The sequence below is a fragment of the Bombina bombina genome, chromosome 7 (assembly GCF_027579735.1).
Source record: "Bombina bombina isolate aBomBom1 chromosome 7, aBomBom1.pri, whole genome shotgun sequence".
In the NCBI taxonomy this organism is placed as follows: domain Eukaryota; kingdom Metazoa; phylum Chordata; class Amphibia; order Anura; family Bombinatoridae; genus Bombina; species Bombina bombina.
The window spans coordinates 486084997-486099993 of record NC_069505.1 but is presented as its reverse complement, the minus strand read 5'-3'; the positions used below and the strand labels follow the sequence as shown (position 1 = coordinate 486099993).

Below are 14997 nucleotides of genomic sequence, written 5' to 3'. Positions count from 1 at the left end.
TTAGGATTCCTAGGATATTGTCCTTCCTCCAAGAGGGTTTGGACAAAGGACTATCAGCTAGTTCTTTAAAGGGACAGATTTCTGCTCTGTCTATTCTTTTACACAAGCGTCTGGCAGAAGTTCCAGACGTTCAGGCATTTTGTCAGGCTTTAGTTAGAATTAAGCCTGTGTTTAAACCTGTTGCTCCTCCATGGAGCTTAAACTTTGTTCTTAAAGTTCTTCAAGGGGTTCCGTTTGAACCCCTTCATTCTATTGATATCAAACTTCTTTCATGGAAAGTTCTTTTTCTCATGGCTATTTCCTCGGCACGAAGAGTCTGAGTTATCTGCCTTACATTGTGATTCTCCTTATCTGATCTTTCATTCAGATAAAGTTGTTCTGCGTACAAAACCTGGGTTTTTACCTAAGGTGGTTTCTAACAAGAATATCAATCAAGAGATTGTTGTTCCATCATTGTGTCCTAATCCTTCTTCAAAGAAGGAACGTCTTTTGCATAATCTAGACGTAGTCAGTGCCTTGAAGTTTTACTTACAGGCTACTAAAGATTTTCGCCAAACATCTAACCTGTTGTTTACTCTGGACAGAGAGAGGTCAGAAGGCCTCGGCAACCTCTTTCTTTTTGGCTTCGGAGTATAATCCGTTTAGCCTATGAGACTGCTGGACAGCAGCCTCCTGAAAGGATTACAGCTCATTCTACTAGAGCTGTGGCTTCCACCTGGGCCTTTAAAAATGAGGCCTCTGTTGAACAGATTTGCAAGGCTGCGACTTGGTCTTCGCTTCACACCTTTTAAAAATTTTACAAATTTGACACTTTTGCTTCTTCGGAGGCTGTTTTTGGGAGACAGGTTCTACAGGCAGTGGTTCCTTCCGTTTAAGTTCCTGCCTTGTCCCTCCCATCATCCGTGTACTTTTGCTTTGGTATTGGTATCCCACAAGTAATGGATGATCCGTGGACTGGATACACTTAACAAGAGAAAACATAATTTATGCTTACCTGATAAATTTATTTCTCTTGTAGTGTATCCAGTCCATGGCCCGCCCTGTCCTTTTTTTAAGGCAGGTCTAAATTTTAATTAAACTACAGTCACCACTGCACCCTATGGTTTCTCCTTTCTCATCTTGTTTCGGTCGAATGACTGGATATGGCAGTGAGGGGAGGAGCTATATAGCAGCTCTGCTGTGGGTGATCCTCTTGCAACTTCCTGTTGGGAAGGAGAATATCCCACAAGTAATGGATGATCCGTGGACTGGATACACTACAAGATAAATAAATTTATCAGGTAAGCATAAATTATGTTTTATGTTGCCGGTGAGGGCTGTTCGTGTGTGAGATAGGCTCATATGCCAATTTCTAAGCCCTTGAAGGCCGCCTCTTATCTGGATGCATTTTACCATTTGTCACAGCTAGGGGGCATTAGTTTTCAAGTGTGCCATATAGACATAACATTGTGCTCATTCCCTCTGAGTTATTTATGAGGTTTAAAATGCAATTCTGGCAAAATAACTGAAATATGGGGGCAGTTTGCAGAGGCTTAGATAAAAGGTAATCATAGAGGTAAAAAGTATATTAATATAACAGATAAGGGGCAGTCTGCAGAGGCTTAGATACTAGGTAATCATAGAGATAAAAAGTATATTAATATAACTGTTGGTTATTCAAAACTGGGAAATGGGTAATAAAGGGATTATCTAAATTTTTAAACAAACATTCTGGTGTAGACTGTTCCTTTTTTTTTTTTTTTTTATTAAAACATATTTAGTTTCTGTGATTTGCCCAAGTCCTTTTCCTATACTACACCTTTACATGTCCCCTCTAAATTTAAATATTCCTGGCAAAATTTACCCTACAGTGGTGGTCATTGCCTTTATCCTGTCATCTGTAAATCCCATCAATGGGTTCTTAAATAAGTTGCCAGCTTCTCCATATATAATTGCCAACCCCTGGGTATACAGATAACTTTTCCTGTTTTTAATATTTTGGCCAGTTTGAGTAGCTGTAATGTTAGTTTTCCGTACATCCTCCTTCATAGGAATATATATTTCTCCTCTTGTCCTTGTGTAGAAGAATAGTCGGTTTGAGGACCTGCATGTGCCACATTCCTTAGATCTGAGCTAATGGCAAGAGTGCTGGTTGGTCTGGAACAGGAAGGGGTGGAGCGAACACTTGAGTTACTCATTCATGACAGAGGTGTGCCTGCTGCTTCACTACCTGACACTGGTTTCTGTACATCTTGAACGTGGTGATGACATATGCGGCTTGTTGTGTCGCCAGCTAATATCATAGGGGAGCCCCTTCCAAAATCCTGAATAATGAACACTAATTGCTTCCTCTGGTCTCTGATTAGCAGCTGCCTGCAGACCATAATGCTATCCAGCTTGTCATGCAATATGCACAGGAACTTTGTACCCATATTTAGCTCCTGTTCATACTGATGTTTGTAGATTAGTTGGCAACATTAGGGTGCATTATGGACAATGTAGATTTGGTTTTTGTATGGCATATGATGCACAAAGCCTAGATTTTACAATACTATTTATAATATTTGTCAGGCGTTTCAATTTTAACCTTAAACGACAAACATTCACCGTCAACATTAATAATTGGGCACTGCAAATATGATTGTTGATTGCTATGGCATAATGTTGGCACTGATCATAAGGTAACATACTATTATATATAAAAAATCCATTTGCTAAACCACAGATTACACAGTAGTATGTTAGCATAAGATCATTGCTGATATTGTGTTGTGAGCGTCGCCTATGCTTACTTCACCGATTTTATATGAGTGAATATTTACTTGGTACGTAAAGGAACACTCAAGTCAACATTAAACTTACATGATTCAGATAGAGCAGCATTTTTAAAACAACTTTCCAATTGATTTCCATTAACAAAATGTGTGTCTATTTAAATTTACACTTTTTGAGTCACCAGCTTCTACTGAGCATGTGCAAGAATTCACAGAATATACTTATATGCATTTGTGATTGGCTGATGGCTGTCACATGGTACGTGTATGCATTTGTGATTGGCTGATGGCTGTCACATGATACAGGAGTGGTGGAAAAAGGCATTTCTAATTTGTCAATTTTTTTTTTTTTACTACTCATTTGAAGTTCAGACTAAGTGCTATTGCATTGTCTTTTTGTCATCCATTTGTTGTTTATGCAAATCGACTGTATTTACTGGTCCTCTTAAGGTTTCTTTTATGGATTTAGTTTCTATCTGTGGAATAAAATTCATATATTAGTTTACATTTTAGTTGTATGTTTAGGTCCTGCTACAAAGAGCTTAGGATAATTTTCCCATTATAACATAAGACTGATTACTAAAAAGTGGCAAATGGAAAATTAGATTCTGTCCTGTCCTAGTTCCCTTGGTGTTTTTTTTTTTTTTTTGTAGTTCTTGCTACCTGTCTACTTTAATTTTGTTACAGTTTAAAAAGATAATCCTTTTATTACCCATTGCCCAGTTTTGCATAACCAACGCAGCTATACTAACTTGCATTTCAGCCAATTAGTGCTGACTCATGATTAACTCCACAGGAGTGAGCACAATGTTATCTATATGGCACACATGAACAAACAGTGCCTATCTTTGAAAAGCTAATACAATGCATTCAGATAAGAGGTGTTCTTTTTAAAAATTGGCCTATGAGCCTACTTAGGTTTAGCGTTCCGTTCAACAAAGAATACCAAGAAAACAAAGCAAATTTGATAAAAGTAAATTGAAAGTTCCTTAAAATTGCATGCCCTATCTGAGTAATGAAAGTTTAATTTTGACTAGACTGTCCCTTTTAAGTGTTATTGGTTTGCACTTGATACTAGTCCTCGACAATTTTACTGGTGGAGAGGCACACGACTGTGTATGAAAAGGAAACCTTTACCTTTTCAGGACAGGAACTTGCATTTTAAAAAAGCAAGAGGCCGACGACATTCATTTGAAGTTGCAGACCTTTACATGAAACAAATGATTTTACATAGCAATCTTCTTTCCATTTGTAATTTGATAAAAGGTGTGCTTGGGGAAGGCTTAGACTTGAATGATGTCTGCCTAGGGGTGATTGCATGTAGTGACACTGGCCTAACTTGCTGAGTCTGCAAAGTGTAATGAGTGTAAAGTTTAGATAGTCAGGGTATTTACACAATGACAATATAGGTGCATTACACTTAAGATAGGTAGGATTAGGCATTTAACACCATCTCTTCCTCTAGTTTATCTCAAGAAGTGATTTTGAAGCTTGTAGTAAAAGTATTTTGAGTTTTAGTAAGAATGGGATTTAAAATATGGTAAACACTTTGTAAACACAAGGTTTTTCGGCTGCTTTGCATTAAAGTGACTGTAAACGACTTGAGATTTGTATAGAACATGTTAATTTATGCATAATGAAACAACTGCAATCTACTTAATTTATTTAACCCCCCCTTTCATTTAAGCACTTTTTAATACCCAGAACTTAAAGGGACAGTCAACACCAAAATTAGTTGTTTATAGTTGCACAACCAACATTGTTATATTAACCCCTTGAGTGCTAATGACAGAGCCGTCACTAGCACTCTCCAACCTTGAGGGAGATCTGGGGGCTCCTACTCCGGCGATCGGGCCTGCATAGTGACAGGCATCGCCGGGGCTTCACGTTATGCGTGGTGACGTCACGCGCAATAACGTGATGACGTCACCGTGCAACTTTATTTATACTTAACAGTGTTAAGTATAGGAGCAGGGGGCATGCTGCTTAGAAGCCTGTACCTCAGGCAGCTAACCTTTCCAACAGTGTAAGTCTTGGGGGGTCTGAAAAAAAATAAAAAAAAACTTAAAAACATCTTAGCACCCAGGTGGGAAAGTGCTTAGCACTCAAAGGGTTAATATACTTTATAGCATTTAAACCTCTAGATTTTTGCCTGTTTCTAAGCCACAACAGACAGCCCCATAATCACATGCTTTATTTGCCTTTCGCAACAGGAGAGTGCTAGTTCATGTGAGCCATATAGATAACATTGTGCTAACGCCCGTGGGTTTTGACAGGCACAGCCCTAATTGGCTAAAATGCAAGTCAATAGGTAATAAGTAACTATTTGTCATGTGATCAGGGGGCAGTCTGCAGAGGCTTAGATACAAGGTAATCAGAGGTAAAAATTATATTAATATAACTTGGTTATCCAAAACTGGGGAATGGCTAATAAAGGGATATCTATCTTTTAAAAAAATAACCTATTTTTGAGTTGACTGTCCCTTTAAGAGACATGACTATTCTTTTCTTTTGTGATTCAGGTAGAGCAAGCTATTTTAAACAGCTTTACAATTTACTTAATTTATCTAATTAGATTTGTTCTCTTGGTATCCTTTGCTGAAAAGGATACCTAGACTAGCTCAGGAACGGTTTCATGTTATTGGTTCACCCAGTGAATTTACTAGCTCCCAGCAATGCATTGCTGCTTCTTCAAGGAAGGATACCAGTAGAACAAAGCCAATTGTGATAAGATATAAATTGGAAGGTTGTTTAAAATTGTATTCTCTATGTGAATCATGAAAGAAACAAGTTCATGTCCATTTGAAACTACAGCCTGCTGACTTCTCAAGGCTTACTCTATGGGGTTGATTTATCAAGCTGCGGCGGACAGGGGCGCACATACACACCCCTGGCCGCCGCAGCTCACCTCTGGCGAGCTGAATTCTGCTGCCGGAATTCAGCATTGCACACGATCGCTATTTTGCGCTTGTGTGCAATCCCACCCCCTGCCCGCGCACAGCCAATCATGTGCGGGCAGGAGCTCTCTATCTCCCCGGTCGGACGAGACCAGGGAGATTGAAATTCGCCACCTAAGAGGTGGCGAAAGGTTAGGGAACCAGCGGTCTCATGACCGCTGCATCATAAATTTAGACTGCAGGTTCTCTTGTGAGAACCTACAGCCGTAGATGGGTGAAGGGGTTGATAAAATTGACCCCTATGTATTATCTAATTGACTTTATGAGAGATTTGCTAATCAATGTGACTTATACTAACATTTTAGCTAGGGCAAGCCTTGTTTGCTGCCTAAAACACAGATTGACTCCTCCAAATAAGGTGGGTTATTGATACATAAAACGGTAAAAAGCATGTTGAAGTGATGAACTTTACCCTTTCTATAAACAGATCTGGAATGTTATTGATAATCTAGAATCTAGATGGAGTTTAGTTAATCAGTTGTAATGAAGATGCGCTATAACTTTTTCATGTAGAGCTGAAATTCAAATACCCTGCGCTCTGACCGCCCACTTCAAAAGTAAATTTTTTTTTTTGGTGAGCTAATAGTTTGAGCTGTTCTCCAATCAGCGCTCTAGCTATATAAAAAGTACCCCTGGACTAGAGCGCTGATTGGAGGACAGTTCATGTTGTTGGCTCACGAAAAAAATACTTTTGAATTGGTAGAGCGGGTATTAGAATGGCACGGCTATATTAAAATAAGTTTGTAGCTCAACTTGATTACATCTGATTAACTAAACTCCACCTAAAATATAACTAACATTCCAGATCTGTTTATACAAATGGGAAAGCAGTGTTCTCCACACACAAAATTTGCCAGCGGGGTGGCACTATGCAGTAGCTGGGTGGGGGCAGTATAGTCTCTAATATAACTTCATATTCTGCTATCCAATACACAAATTTAATTGCATAATTTAACAAAAAATTATTTAATGATTTGTGCAATCAAAATGTAACATTTTTTTTTTTTAATATTAGCTCATTTTAGCTTAATATTGGTTATCATTTTTTGGCCGAGTGGTCAGTAAAATCATCCGGGTGGTGCACACTCGCTGAAAAGGTCCTGGGTAGAACACTGGAAAAGTTTTCCATCATTTTAATGTGTTCTAAAAATGTTAAGACTTGGCTGATATGTTTTTCAATAACATCACAACAGAAATGTCTCTTAATACAAGGTGTTTACTGCCCGTTTAAATGAACTTCACAGTGGATTTTAAAATCTGTTTGAATGCATAACCACCGTCTTTGCAACAGCTGTTTTTAATAACCAAACTTTACCAACCACTTGCTTTATTTGGAGGGGACAATCTCAATTTGATTATGAAATAAACACAGCTTGCCCCTGTCATTTTCTTTCAAATTCTACATTGTTTTGCAGTTCATTATCACACCATTCTTGCAGGGTCCAAAAAGGAACAAAATATGTAGCCGGGTTTGTTAAGTCTGTCAAGTGCATTTCAAATTCTTAGAACTAGAAAACCCACATTTTTAAATTACTCAAGAAGGCGGCAAAAAGTATACTGCAAATATACACACAAAAATGTTGTATTGCAATCTCAGTGCTTCAGTTCCTTTTTTAAAGAGGGCCTCTCAGCAGGCACTAGGTGTGGAGACCTGTTGGGTAATGGTTTGCCCTGTGCTCATATTGCAGAGATCTGGGTGAGTGCACAGTGAGAGGGGGTAGCTAGATTCTCATTAGTGTCCCAGGGCAGGATTAAAGTCTGAACATTCCTGTGCTGCTCACCTGCCCCCTCTCAAGGACAAAGTCTCCTTAAAACCGCCCATTTCACACATCTGAAACTGTGACTTACATTGCAAAAGAATGTGTGGAATTGGCCTGTGTGCGTGCCGGTGTCACAGTGCCATTCAGAATGGAACAATGGAAAAATTCTAAAGTGCAGGTGTAAAGAATGTGCTCTTACAGTTGTGACTAAGCCATACCGTTCTCCTGCAAGAGGTGCCCTTCCTTGGATGTCGTCATCCCCTCTCGCCACAGCCCGCCCTTCCCAAGAGGTGTGGTAGTAGATTTAGCAACCTGCCACATATGTATGATAGTTCCTTCACTCTCATACTAATGCCCCTCCTTTTCTCCACTGATAAATAAATATATATTTTTTTATTTTCCAGGTGTGGAGCAATTTCACACGTCACTTCTATTTTTGAAGCTCTAGTCATAGTTACTCATAATGGAAAAGTTGAATCTTACACCCATGGGTTAATAAACAGAATATATGTTGTCTATAAAGTAACTCCTATTGTTTTACCAGCCCCTTTCAGTGGGTGTCCCAAATTAACCTCATTAACTGAGCTAAACTAGGAAGCTTTTAAGTAAGTTTTTAAAAGGTTTTATACTGGATTTTTAGATCAGTAACTGTGCATAATCTTCTTTATAGTGGTGTCTATTACATGTAGTACCTTCATTGCTCCAACATTATTTTGTTTAGATAGCCAATCTGTAAAATATTTTTAAAAATATCGCTGCACCATGCTGTATGGAGTGGAATTGTCACCTCATATGAAAAATAAATAAAACATTTTTGGGCTGGGTGGCCAGATGGGTGTTATGGAATGAAATTATCTAAATAAAATGTTGGAGCGCATGTTAGGTTGCAATTCCAATGTCTGTAGGTACAGTTAAATTATTGCATAGATTCATAATACTTTCATGAATGTTAAATATGTGCCATTACTTTTACCTGTTGCATACCAGAGGCCACTCTTATGCAAAGGTATGTGTCCATCTGTGGTATCCAATGATGTAATGTAACTAAAAATGTTGTGACCTCAGAGGGTTAATAAACTGAGCTTTTTTTTGTGGTGAGAGGGCAAAGGAGGTACTGTTAATTGTGTTGCCCACTTCAGCATTGGTGAGTCAGCCTGGTGTGTGGGGTGAGACTCAGGAAGTCCCCCCCCCCCCCTCTTTACTAGAGGTTTCTCTGCTGACATAACATCCTCTGTGCTGGAGATTTTCTTAGCTTGTAGAGCGCGGGAAGTGAAATCCTGAGGCTCTGCCCAGCTGGCACCTTCTGGAAAGCACAGTGGGTCACAATATTGTCATACTCTGTCACTTATGCATAGACACCGTTTGTACAATAATGTTGTGTGGCTCTGTAGGGTAGAAGTGAAAAGTAAAACCTGTGAATCTTTTAGCTATTGCATGCTGGTTTTTAATTGGATGTGATTTACCCTGCCCAAGGATAAATCAGTGGTACAATCTGATCAATTTTCACTTTAACCCTTTCAGTGCTAAGTACTCTGAGCCGTCGCAGAGTTTCTCACTCAGGTGCTAACGACGGCTCAGAGCCGTCGCTAGCACTCTCCCACCTTGAGGGAGATCTGGGGGCTCCCACCTGGTCCTACCCCGGCGATCTGACCTGTATACTGACAGGCATCGCCGGGGCTTCACGTTTAGTGCAGTGATGTCACTGCACAACTTTATTTTAGATAGACAATGACAAGAATAGGGAAAGGGGGCATGCTACTTAGAAGCCTGTAACTCGGGCATCTGAATAGCTACAGACCCCCAAGACCCACCATTGGAAAGGTAATCGCCTAACTTAAAAAAAAAATTGAAAGAATAAATAATTTAAAAAAAAACTTGGATAAGCTTAGCACCCATATGGGAAAGTGCTTAGCACTCAAAGGGTTAAACGGCTATATTTATCAATAGGCAGATGTACCATGTTCACATGTTATGAAACAGCAGGGTTAGCATTTAATCTCAAACTGTGGGGTACCTTTTGCTTATCAATTGCCCCAATTGAATAACTCCAGTGTGATTTTCATCAGTCAACTCTAAGTTGGCAAATAAGGTCTAGGAAGCAGTAGTTTAAAACGCTGCTTCATAAATATCAGAGGGTAGCTAGCCTGCAACTGATAGAGGCATTTGCCTCGGAATAAACCCCTATGTATTGGCACAGGTGTGTATAAAACATACAGTATCTCACAAAAGTGAGTACACCCCTCACATGTTTGTAAATATTTTATTACAGGGCTTGACAAACCCAGGAGCCTGGGAGCCACTGGCTCCTAGAATTTTACCCCTGGCTCCTAACTTTTTGGGGTATTCTCCATATATCTATATACAAATCCAACTGTCTGGCTCCTAAAAATATGCCTGGCTCCTTAATATTCTTACTGGCTCCTAATTTTTGAACATATTCGTCAAGCACTGTTTTATTATATTGTTTCATGTGACAATACTGAAGAAATAACACTTTGCTACAATGTAAAGTAGTGAGTGTGCAGCCTGTATAACAGTGTAAATTTGTTGTCCCCTCAAAATAATTCAATACACAGCCATTAATGTCTAAACAGTTTGCAACAAAAGTAAGTACACCCCTAAGTGGAAATTTCCAAATTGGGCTCAATTAGCCATCTTCCCTCCCTGGTGTCACGGGATTCGTTAGTATTACAAGGTCTCAGGTGTGAATGGGGAGCAGATGTGTTAAATTTGGCGTTATTGCTCTCACGCTCTCATACTGGTCACTGGAAGTTCAACATGGCACCTCATGGCAAAGAACTCTCTGAGGATCTGAAAAAAAGAATTGTTGCTCTACATAAAGATGGTCTAAAAGGGAAAGAATTGAGAAGCACAGAGATTGCTGGAAAGTGAATTTAATGGATAGGCAATCCAAAGTGGCTGAGTAAGGCTTATGCCGAAACGCGTCAGCCATAGTACCTGCTAGCTCTAACTATTTGTGTCCCTGTATTTTACCCGAGGGTATTTACCATCCAACACTGTTTGTATTTTGTTTTGGATTGCCTATCCATTAAATTCACTTTCCAGCAATCGCTCTGTGCTTCTCAATTCTTTCTCTCTTATGCATTGTGAGTGAGCACGGAGCTTTAAGCTGGGGGCTGCAGAGTTTGGCGCAACGAACCAGAAGTGCCAGTAGGACGGGGGACTGAGGATTGCCTCAAACAGGAAGCGACTTATGCACACTACATGCCGAACTGCATCCCATGTACTGTCTGATATAAATACTGGTGATCTGCAAGATTGAAGGTATGTGCAATATCACCGAGAGGCAAGTTGTTTTCAACTCGTATTTACGTGTCTTCTATCACGACCATATACTTGTATGTATTTACTAACCGGTCAGGTTCCTACACTTAAATAGATATGAGGAGAGAGGAACTCCTTTATGCTATTTAGCTTGGTGCTTAAAGTTCAGGGGGTATCTTATAGTGTATTGTACTTGTAAGAGGATAAAGTGCAGTCATCTGCATATCAACAATACTTTCACTTCAGCTACTTTGTCCCACCTGGCTCAGTTTACACTGCTTGAACTGTTTCCTCTGTTTATGGTTAAAATATAGATGGTCTAGGCTATAAGAAGATTGCCAAGACCCTGAAACTGAGCTGCAGCTAGGTGGGCAAGACCATACAGAGGTTTCACAGGACAGGTTCCACTCAGAACAGGCCTCGCCATGGTCGACCAAAGAAGTTGAGTGCACGTGCTCAGAGGTTGTCTTTGGGAAATAGACGTATGAGTGCTGCCAGCATTGCTGCAGAGGTGGGAGGGGTGAGGAGTCAGCCTGTCAATGCTCAGACCATATGCCGCACGCTGCATAAAATTGGTCTGCATGGCTGTCCCAGAAGGAAGCCTCTTCTAAAGATGATGCACGAGAAAGCCCGCAAACAGTTTGCTGAAGACAAGCAGACTAAGGACATGGATTACTGAAACCATGTCCTGTGGTCCGATGAGACCAAGATAAACATATTTGGGTTAGATGGTGTCAAGTGTGTGTGGCAGCAGCCAGGTGAGGAGTACAAAGACAAGTGTGTCTTGCCTACAGTCAAGCATGGTGGTTGGAGTGTCATGGTCTGGGCCTGCATGAGTGCTGCCGGCACTGGGGAGCTACAGTACATTGAGGGAACCATGAATGCCAACATGTACTGTGACATACTGAAGCAGAGCATGATCCCCTCCCTTCGGAGACTGGGCAGCAGGGCATTATTCCAACATAACGACCCCAAACACACCTCCAAGACGACCACTGCCTTGCTAAAGAAGCTGAGGGTAAAGGTGAAGAACTGGCCAAGCATGTCTCCAGACCTAAACCCTGTTGTGCATCTGTGGGGAATCCTCAAACAGAAGGTGGTGGAGCGCAAGGGCTCTTACATCCACCAGCTCTGTGATGTTGTCATGGAGGAGTGGTAAAGGACTCCAGTGGCACCCTGGTGATCTCCATGCCCAAGAGGGTTAAGGCAGTGCTGGAAATAATGGTGGCCACACAAAATATTGACACTTTGGGCCCAATTTGGACATTTTCCCCTTAGGGGTGTACTCACTTTTGTTGCCAACAGTTTAGACATTAATGGCTGTGTGTTGAGTTATTTTGAGGGGACAGCAAATTTACACTGTTATACAAGCTGTATGCTTAATACTTTATGTTGTAGCAAAGTGTCATTTCTTTAGTGTTGTCACATGAAGATATAATATATTTACTGAAATGTGAGGGGTCTACTCACTTTTGTGAAATACTACTGTATACAAGCACTTGTGGCACTGCATATCCAATATTTATCTACTTAGATGCGAGTTGCTTTAATTTGGTATGTTATATGGTATATTCAGAGTCGGGATACACAGAAAACTATACATTCATACTACTGTGTGCGGAAATTTTATAAACCGTGACCATGGATTCAGCACAAATTTTGAGCTTTATACAGAATAAAAAAATATAAAATATTACCATAATTTAACATTTTCTTATAGTTTTCGTCTGCAAACTGTCTGGTCTATATCTGTGTAGTTTCCAGTAAATGTGTTTAAAGGATCACTAAAGTCTATGGAGCGCAAAATTTAAAACTTTCCAGGTCACTTCCATTATCTAAATGTGCGCAATCTTTTTATATTTAAAGGGACAGTCAAGTCCAAAAAAAACTTTCATGATTTAAATAGGGCATGCAATTTTAAACAACTTCCCAATTTACTTTTATCACCAATTTTGCTTTGTTCTCTTGGTATTCTTAGTTGAAAGCTAAAACTAGGAGGTTCATATGCTTATTTCTTAGACCTTGAAGACTGCCTCTAATCTGAATACATTTTGACCAGTAGAGGGCATTAGTTCACATGTTTCACATAGATAACATTGAGCTCATGCACGTAAAGTGACCTAGGACTTAGCACTGATTGGCTAAACTGCATGTCTGTCAAAAGAACTGAAATAAGGGGGCAGTCAGCAGAGGTTTAGATACAAGGTAATTACAGAGGTAAAAAGTATATTAATATAACTGTGTTGGTTGTGCAAAACTGGGGAATGGGTAATAAAGGGATTATCTATCTTTTTAAACAACAAAAATTCTGGTATTGACTGTCCCTTTAACCTTTTTGAGGCATCAGCTCCTTCTGAGCATGGCAAGAATTCCGTGTCTATGTACATGCATTTTGTGATTGGCTGTTGGCTGTCACATGGTGCAGATGGAAGGAAAATTGAACTAACTTTGAAATTTATCAGAAATAAAAATGTACTACTCATTTGGAATTCAGACTTAGGGCTCCATGTACGAAGCAGCGAAAGCTGCTCCGGAGCCTTTGCGGGGCAGGTTCGCATATGCGAGCCTGCTTCCCGCAATGTAAGAAGCAGCGGTCATTAGACCGCTGCTTCCTACACCCTACGCCACCTCTTAGGTGGCGAAGCAGAATCACCGAGAGCTCGCTCGCTCTCGGTGATTGACAGCCCCTTCAGTCGCGTGATTGGTCGCGCGACTGAAGGGGCGGGCATTACACACTCCGCTGAGTGTGTAATGATACATACGGGCAAGCGGATCAATAGATCCGCTGCCCGTGTGTAGCGGAGGCGGGCGGACAGCTTTGCGAGTTAAGAAGCTGTCCGCCCGCCTCTTAGTACATGGAGCCCTAAGTGCTATTGCATTGTCTTTTTTTATTGTGCAATTGTTTATTATACAATTCTTCTGTATGTAATGGTCCTTTAACCCTTTCATGCCGGGGTTAACATGTCTACATCGGAACAACTGTTCCAATGTAAAAAAGTTAACCCTTTCATGCCGGGGTTATCGTGTCTACATAGAAACAACTGTTTCTATGTAAACAAGTTGAAATTTCGCAATCGTGCAAGTGATCAAGATTTTAATGATGGGATTGCGTCAGGGGGGCATCCCTATGATGCTAGGCACGCCCTCCAGACCGCGATACCGTTAGGTAAGCGCCAGGCGCTTCAGGAAATCCAAGCGGTTAGGGCGTTGTAGTCTGTCCTTTGGTGCTAAAGCCCAGCAAATTTGGACGGAATACAATGTCCTAACGGCGTTAAAAGGTTAACCTGAAGTAGCCGATTTATAAAAACTCCCACTGCTTTATTGAAGTCCCTGCATTGTGGGAAAAAAAAAATATCTCTTAGATTGTGTTAAGTTGTTCCTTTAAGGTGATTTCTTTCCTTATTTGTGTTGTTAAAGGGATAGGAAAGTCAAAATTTAAACTTGCTAGAATCAGAGCATGCAATTTTACGACACTTTAAAATTCATACTCTTGGTATCTTGTTGAAAAAGAATACACACATCCCACATTAGTGGGAGCTAGCTGTTGATTGGTTTCTGGACACAATTGTTTCGTGATTGGCTAACTAGATGTGTTTATCTAGCTGTTAGTAGTGGACTACTGTTCCTTCAGCAAAGGATAGCAAGAGATTGAAGCAAATTTATTATTCTATCTAAACCATGAAAGATCATTTTGAAGTTTCCTGACCCTTTAATCTAAGGTCCTAATGGGACAGTTTACACCGATTTTCATATAACTGCTTGTAATAGACACTAATTATAAAGAAGAATATGCACAAATACTGATCTAAAAATCAAATATAAAATATTTTAAAAAAACGTATACGCACCCAGTTTAGCACTGTTGATGGGGTTAGGTTGGGACAGGGTTGAGAAAGCAGGAAGAGCAGATCTAGGTGACAACTGACATTTTAATCTGTTAATTTGTCAATTTCACCTCTTTTTAAAGGACCAGTAATACTTAAAGGGACAGTCTACCATAGAATTGTTATTGTTTAAAAGATAGATAATCCCTTTATTACCCATTCCCCAGTTTTGCATAACCAACACAGTTATATAAATACTTTTTACCTCTGTTATTAACTTGTATCTAGGAACCTTCTTCCAGCCCCCTGATCACATGACTGTGACTGTTTATTATCTATTGTCTTGTATTTAGCATTGTGTTGTACTAGATCTTAAATAACCCCCTGTGCCTGAACACACAGTGTTATCTATATGGCC

At 40.0% G+C, this 14997-nt stretch overlaps 1 protein-coding gene across 1 annotated transcript in view; it reads left to right on the top strand.

Annotated features, from left to right (window-relative positions):
* Nucleotides 1-14997, top strand: part of LOC128666803 (alpha-actinin-4) — a 65614-nt gene that overhangs the window by 38696 nt on the left and 11921 nt on the right. The window lies entirely within an intron of this gene.